Consider the following 7,536-nt stretch of genomic DNA (forward strand, 5'->3'; position numbering starts at 1 on the left):
TTCTGAATAATAACAGTAAATACTCTATTGTTTTTCTAAAACAACAGGATTTTGCTTAATTTTATAAGAAAGATGATCTTATTTTAAAGGAATAGAAATTACCATCATTTTTTTTTTACTGTGAATTGAGAGAGAGAGAAAAAAAAGAAAAGATGCACATATACAAAAATAAAACAAATGTATACTTTTTATTAAGTAAACATTCATTTTGAATGCGATTTTTCTTCAGGTATTTATTAAATAGTTTCAGGAAGTCATCTTGATAAAAGAAATAATTAGAGAAAAATGCCTGAAAAAAAATGATTATATAATGGGAAGAAATTAAATACACAAAGTAACATCAGAGTTCATATTTATAATAGCCCTAAAATTTCATGTGAAAAAAGGGAGAAAAATGAGTGAATATCTGAAACTTGTGTAAAATGTTATATATTGTTAATAAGGAATATTACAACAATGTCAAATTCAATCATAATGATTGTATACAATATATCCACAAATAAGGTAATCCATTATATGCGTCTTCATATTTAAAAACTATATAATAAACTTCCCATAGTAATAGAAATATGCACAAATGCAAAAATTTAAATACTTAAGATAAAAATGCCAAAAAAATTTTTTTTAATACATTATTAAATTATATAACATATTTTTGAACACTGAAAAGTTTAAATAACATCTGAATTTCTTATTTTCTAAACAGAAATATAATGTCTCAGAAATTTCACTAATCTTATGAATTTTTGGCATTCTGTGATACATATATTTGACAGTTCAACTATATTATATCAGCTAATGACATAAAATATGATTTTATTTACCTTATGATTATAGAAAACGATCCTTGAAATTAAAATAATTTATCTTAAAATAGTCAAAATAATTTGTCTTAATCTCAAAGATAGTTTCATTAGCAAACATATCAATAGATGGTATTAAAATTATTGGCCTACTTAAAATTCTACTCACATTTATCACCTATTCTTCAAAAAATTAAAATCATACCCAGGATTGCTTAATTTAGAAAAATTATATATAGTATAGTTTGACCAATATTGTAAATTTCAGTGATCAGTAACTATCATAAAAAAAATGAAATAAAAGGCAAACATTTTATTTTACTATATAATAAATGTGTGATTTTTTTAAATACAGCGTCCAGTGTTAAATGACATGAAAAATATTCTTCTTTAAAATTAATAGAATTACATAGAACTTTACAATTAAACCAATCTAACTACCTCAAACCAATTTAAAATTAGCTTGATAGTTGGTAAGTTAGTAACTTTAATATTTTGCATGTTGAATTAGTCTTTTAAAAAATCTATAGAATGTGGTAGTCATAGTTTTTAAATTGAATTTACACTACGGTAATCTAAATATTAACTACAGTTACACCATAAATCTTAAGTGATGTAAAAATTTTCATTACTGCAGAGGAATTTTTAATCTGTACTATGATAGAAGTCTGTACATAAAATTTAAAAACTTTTTAAAAGCATAACATGCAAGTGGGAAAATCAATTTCCACAGATTACTAGAAAATACAATAGAATTACATATAGAAGCACAGCTTCAAAATGACACTTTTTTGTTGTCTAATAAGTATCATTGAGTAAACACACCATCAATATATGACATATTCTATAGTTTGCGGTAAGCAATTAAATTTGTTTCAATTCAAAGTTTTTTTCAGTTTATAATGCACTGCTCTTTAAATTTTATTAATTTAAGATTAATAACATTACTTCAGCATGCAAATCAACATAGCACAATAAATTAAAGGCTGACACAATGATTTTTGACCCAATTTACAGCAATAAAATCTTAAATTTGTTTCTAACTTAATTTCTTGAAGAACAGAAATAGTAATCTCATTCTACTTTATGATATGTAATAAATATCCTATAATATTCAAATCATATAATATTTATTTTTTCAATGAAGCTTTTAAAATATTTAGTAATAAAATTTTGATATGTAGCATGCAATATCTTTCGTGCTTCATGGCAGCATTTTTTATTCTTATTATCATTATTATTATTGCTTAAAACGAAACAATCTGTGTGGGGATTTAAACTAATATTAAAAAAAAAAAAAAAAAAAAACAGTAAATGGAATTTTTAATTGCAAAAACTACTAATTTCTAATTCTTTTTCTTAGAGTATATAAAATAAATACAAATATGGATACCAATACTAAAACCAGTATAAAGAAGAGCAACATGAATATTTGTTAACGGAATATATCACTATAGTCTGTGTATTTTCTGAAGGTGATTCAAGGTCACATTTCCTACACTGTTATTGATTGTCTGGTACCAGTAATGCGGTAGAAAATGTGACCTTGAACCGCCTACAGAAAATACACAGACTATAAATAGGTAAAAGTAAAAAATGATGAATGCATTTTAGTGATGTGTTATGACATTACATCGTTCAAAAAAAATATATCTCTTATTCAGCTGCTTCCACATTTATTTAAAGCCATGTGATACAACAGATTTTTTTTATCCTTAAATGATTTTAAACATGTCGAACATTTATATGGTTTTTCACCGGTATGAGTCAAAAGATGTCTTTTTAAATGAGTGGTATATAATGATGAATAATCACAATAACTACAGTAGTGCAATTTTCCCAAGATATCTGTTGAACAAACTGTGAAATGGCTTCTTCTCTTGGACTGATACATGTTGAAAGACATGCCTAAAAATAAGATGTATTAAAGATATTCATATTTCAAAATACTTATAATTTTAGTACAATGAAAATTTGGAAAGTTACATTTAAAAATATAAACAAACAAAAACGAAAATTATAGTAAAAAAAAATCCGAAATAAGAAATTTTATTTCCCAAGAGTAAAAAACATTGTATTTACAAGATAGCAATAGCAAAAAAAAAAAAAAAAATCTATTTAAATTAAAAAAAAAAAAAAAGGCTGATCAAATAAACTTTACTAAAAATGGTTGCTTATTTTTCAACCTTTTTTAAAAATCTTATTCAAATACAACAAAATTTAAATTTATTCGACAAGAATTAAATGAATAGCAATATTTTATTATTATTATTATTATTTAGAAAAAGAAATTTTGTAGTCAAGTTTACATTGAAATTATCAAAGAATCATTTTCAATGTAATAATTTAAGGTTGCTTTGATTTTATAAAATAAAATTGCATCAAAATTCAGATTTATCTGTTCTTAATAATATGGCAAAAAAAGACATATTTCATATTAATGGGTAAAATATTTTTCATAAAAATGTAAACCTCTTCAAATATTTTTATGAAGGAGCAAAGAAATCTTATACCTTATTGCTGAGTTGTAGAAAAGTTGCAGTTTTAAATGATTAAATCTGTTAATTAATGCATCAATTTTTAAATTAAAACATGGTTTTTAATAGAATTTAAATAATACAATTGAAAAAGACATTAATAAAAGGGTAAATATATTTAAAATAAGATACAGATTTTAATTAACACCTTTCAGAACTTATTAATAAAATATCAATGGCATTTATATTTGCTTTTCCATTTTTAATAATTTTTAATATTCTAGTGCAAAATCAATCTATAAATAAATAAATCACAATTACATCAATTATGAGCATAAATATAACACAACAAATCAAATTAAAATCAATTCCACTAAGACAAGAAAAATAAAATATTAAGAAATCTTGCAATTTATCTATATGCAAGAAAATTTTCCAGTTAAAAATACTTTTCTCTGAAATTTACAGCTGCCAAAAATGAAAAGTTCACTGAATCAAATTCATTCTCAGAGATAACGTAAATTTTTTAATAAATAATTTTGTTACTTCTTATTGTTTTATAAACAGAGCATCTTATATTCATTATTTTATATAAAACTACATAAACAATGTACAGTAATTTGCTTATATAAACTTTTTATCAAATATTCATAAAGAAAATTATTTTTAGGCAAATGATTATTAATATCAGAAATGTATTTCTTGTAAAATACAGTCAACCTGATTTTTTTTTTAATTTAATAACTTCTAAATAAAACATAAGATATATTTTAAATTATAAACTTTTTTAAAAAAATGAAGCACACTAAAAGGAATATAAAAATTTATCTAATATTTTATTTAAATGTTTGCTACCTTTATTTAAATGATTTTTGTTTTCAATTATTAGAATGAGTAAAAAGGGGGAAAATCATATTAAACAAGAATAAAACAAATGCAATTGAAATTAATATTTACCTTAAGTTAGGAAAATCTAATCAAAACTATTACTGGGTCAGAAATATAAAATCTTACTTACCATATATACCTATAAATAAGTTTTTAAAAAAATTTCTTTTGTTTTTTAGTAATCCCTTCATTTTACATTACTCCCATTTAAAATTAGCACATTTAGTGATTTGTGTATGGATTCTAAAATAAGAATTTCAAAATCTCATTGCATCAACTGATAAAACTAGTGTAATCAAAACTAAATTCATACACCAAAATATTAAATTATCAATCACTACTAAGAATTACAGGAGCCAAGATAATAATTTATAGTAATAAAAGGCTTAGACAAATATTTTCTATATAAAACTAAAAATTTTACAGAAAGTAAATGAATAACAAAATAAGAAATGTTATAGTTTGATTTGGGATATTGAAATTATTATGTGATAAAGTAACAGCATGAAGCTTGTAATACTCTCAATGCATCATGTTGCTTTTCTTTTTCCTCCTCCCCCCCTTTGCTTTTTTTTTTTTTTTTTACAAAAACCAATTTAAGAGAAATTCAATTTATTTACAACAAAAAGGTACAGATAATTACAACAAATTAAAAAATTCAGAATCGTCAATTACAAAAATTTTATATTATCCATAGCAACTTAATAATTTGTTCATTAAATTTCACAGCCTATTCAGTATCAGTTCTTTTTATAGAAATTTACATAAAAACTTTTTTGGAACAAATGATGTCACATATGAAATCACAATCTAAATGATTAAGCAACTAAGAATTGTTTTTACAAGAGCAACCTATTAAATAACAAAAAAATATTAAAAATTGCATTAAAAAACATAATTCAGATTCACACAGGTAACCCTTACATATAAAAAATTATGGTATATATATATATATATATATATATATATATATATATATATATATATATATAAGTAAGACCTGGTGAGAAATTTAATCGGATGTCCTTGAAATAATTTTTATACAGCAAATTATAAACTTATTGTGTTGCATAAATTGATTTAATTGGGAATTAAAAGAATATATGAAAATGATAAATGATTTAATTATTTTTATACAGTCAACCTTTTTTTCATAAAAAAAAATCATTAATAATTTATGACTTATTGGGATTTTCTTTAACATATTCTTCTTCTGTGTTTGATAAAAAATGAGTTGATCATATCTTAATTTAAACTTTTAGACTAAATTAGATTTGAAAGATAAAATGGCTAAGGGGATAAATTATTCTCGGCTAATATTAATTGTTAATTTTTTAATATTTCATATTTCAAGAAAGATCTTTCTGCAAAAGTGATAATAATTATCAAAGTCAATATAATTTTTAGAATAGTAACAAAACATGGATGCAATTTAAATAAACTGTTTTTAAATAAAAATCATTAATATTTATAATATAGTTATCCTGGATAGTAAAACTCAATGAATAAATCAATACAATCAATATCTGCATACAAAATCATGCTCCAGTCTTAGTAAAATATAAGACTATTTTCAGTTTTGAGTCTTTTTTTATGAAAAATAAGTGAATTATTCTATTATAACTAGAAAATACTGAATTCGAAAATATTTTCCACCATATCTAACAGTCAACTGGTTTCTTTATGAAAACATTTCTTTTGCTTTTGGTTCTATTATTTGATTTTTAATGTAGGTATCACTTTCAATTCTTTAGTTTTTACAATTTCATTTATTAAAGAAAATATGATCCCAATTCAGGATACTTAAAAAAACATAATAATAACCCTTTTGATGTGAATTTGCATTTCTATATTATAGCTTTGAAACATCTAGTTTATAATACCTATTTTAATCAGTTACATCAGATCAAATAACCAAATTTAATAAAAAATTTAGTGAAGCAGATTTATTCTGAATTGATTGGATTTCTTTTTCATATCAGTGATACACAGTAGCAACTCATCAATTAAAAAATATGCAATGTTGCAAAAAAAAATATATATATCACAAAAAAATAGGTTTATATTTAAATAACTAACATTTTTTATTGTAATTTCTGAATTATATGTTATAAAAATTACAGACCTATCTTTTTTTTGGTGAGTGACTTTTAACAAAAGAAAATGACTGCATATTAAAGTAGACGAGTTTCGTCTGAACAATATGAAATAGGAATTAGAAACTAATAATTAACTTAGGAATAATAAATTTTTTTAAACAATCAAGAGAGCAAAGGCAAACTTTCTTAGAAGAAGAGGGAGAGTGTATTAGAAATAGATAGTCATGTGCCAAACATGGGTTACAACTACAGCAGCCAAACTACCAACAATTTTCATAAAAGGAATCTTTGGTTTTTGGTTTCATTTTTGCACAGCTAATGAATTTTGAAATTTTCTAAGACTATTCAGAGAACAACCCCAACCTATGGCCTATTTATTGATTCATTTTCTGCCTTCTTTTCTTTTATCAAATTCTTAATGTGGAAAAGAAACCAAACAAGATTTTTAAAAAAAGCCTCTAAAATAACATTAAGAGTTCATAAAGATATTTCAAAGCTAAAGAAAATTGTAATACTTGATAGACTAGACTAGACTAGTCACTAGACTTTTTACTTCTATCAATGCAACATTCCTGCCTCATTTCTGATAATGGTTCTGAAGTAAGATATTTGACATGCTTTTTTTCCCAGTATTTCACAAAACTTTTAAAATTATTGTGTATATACTTTTTAAAGCCTAAAAAAAAAAAAAAAAAAAAAAAACAGGATTTGTAAGAAGAAATAATTTCGAAATGCCCTCAAGGACTAAATTCAAATCACAACTTTTATACAACTTCTCATATTCACTTTACACTTCCCTGCCCTCAACAGTTCCCCAATTTCTAACTGTTCTTTTACAAATATGCTTTTGAGTGTCATTGATAACCTTTTACATTTCATGTAACCCTTCTAATGTATTTGACCCTTTCAAAACAAACAAAGCAATCTGTTCAACTCATTACAACGTTAATAGTTTACATTAATATATTTTAAAATATTAGATAATTATCCTTGTTGGCTCACAACTGAAGTGCAATCTAATAAAACTGAAAAATCTTTAGATTAATTGATTAAATTTCTAATTCTTTCTCCAGCTTTTTTTAGTCACAGCAGAAATCAGTTCATCTTGTTTTCTATGAGATAAATTGGAATGCAATGCTGATTCAATGCAACGATCCAAATGCTAGTTCAACATTGTTTCAAATCTAGCATATTATTCTATAAGAGCTAAGAAGTTACTATTGTACATATTATACAAATCATTGGTACTTTTCTTAAATGAATTATGTG

The sequence above is a fragment of the Argiope bruennichi genome, chromosome 2 (assembly GCF_947563725.1).
Source record: "Argiope bruennichi chromosome 2, qqArgBrue1.1, whole genome shotgun sequence".
Classification (NCBI taxonomy): Eukaryota; Metazoa; Arthropoda; class Arachnida; order Araneae; family Araneidae; genus Argiope; species Argiope bruennichi.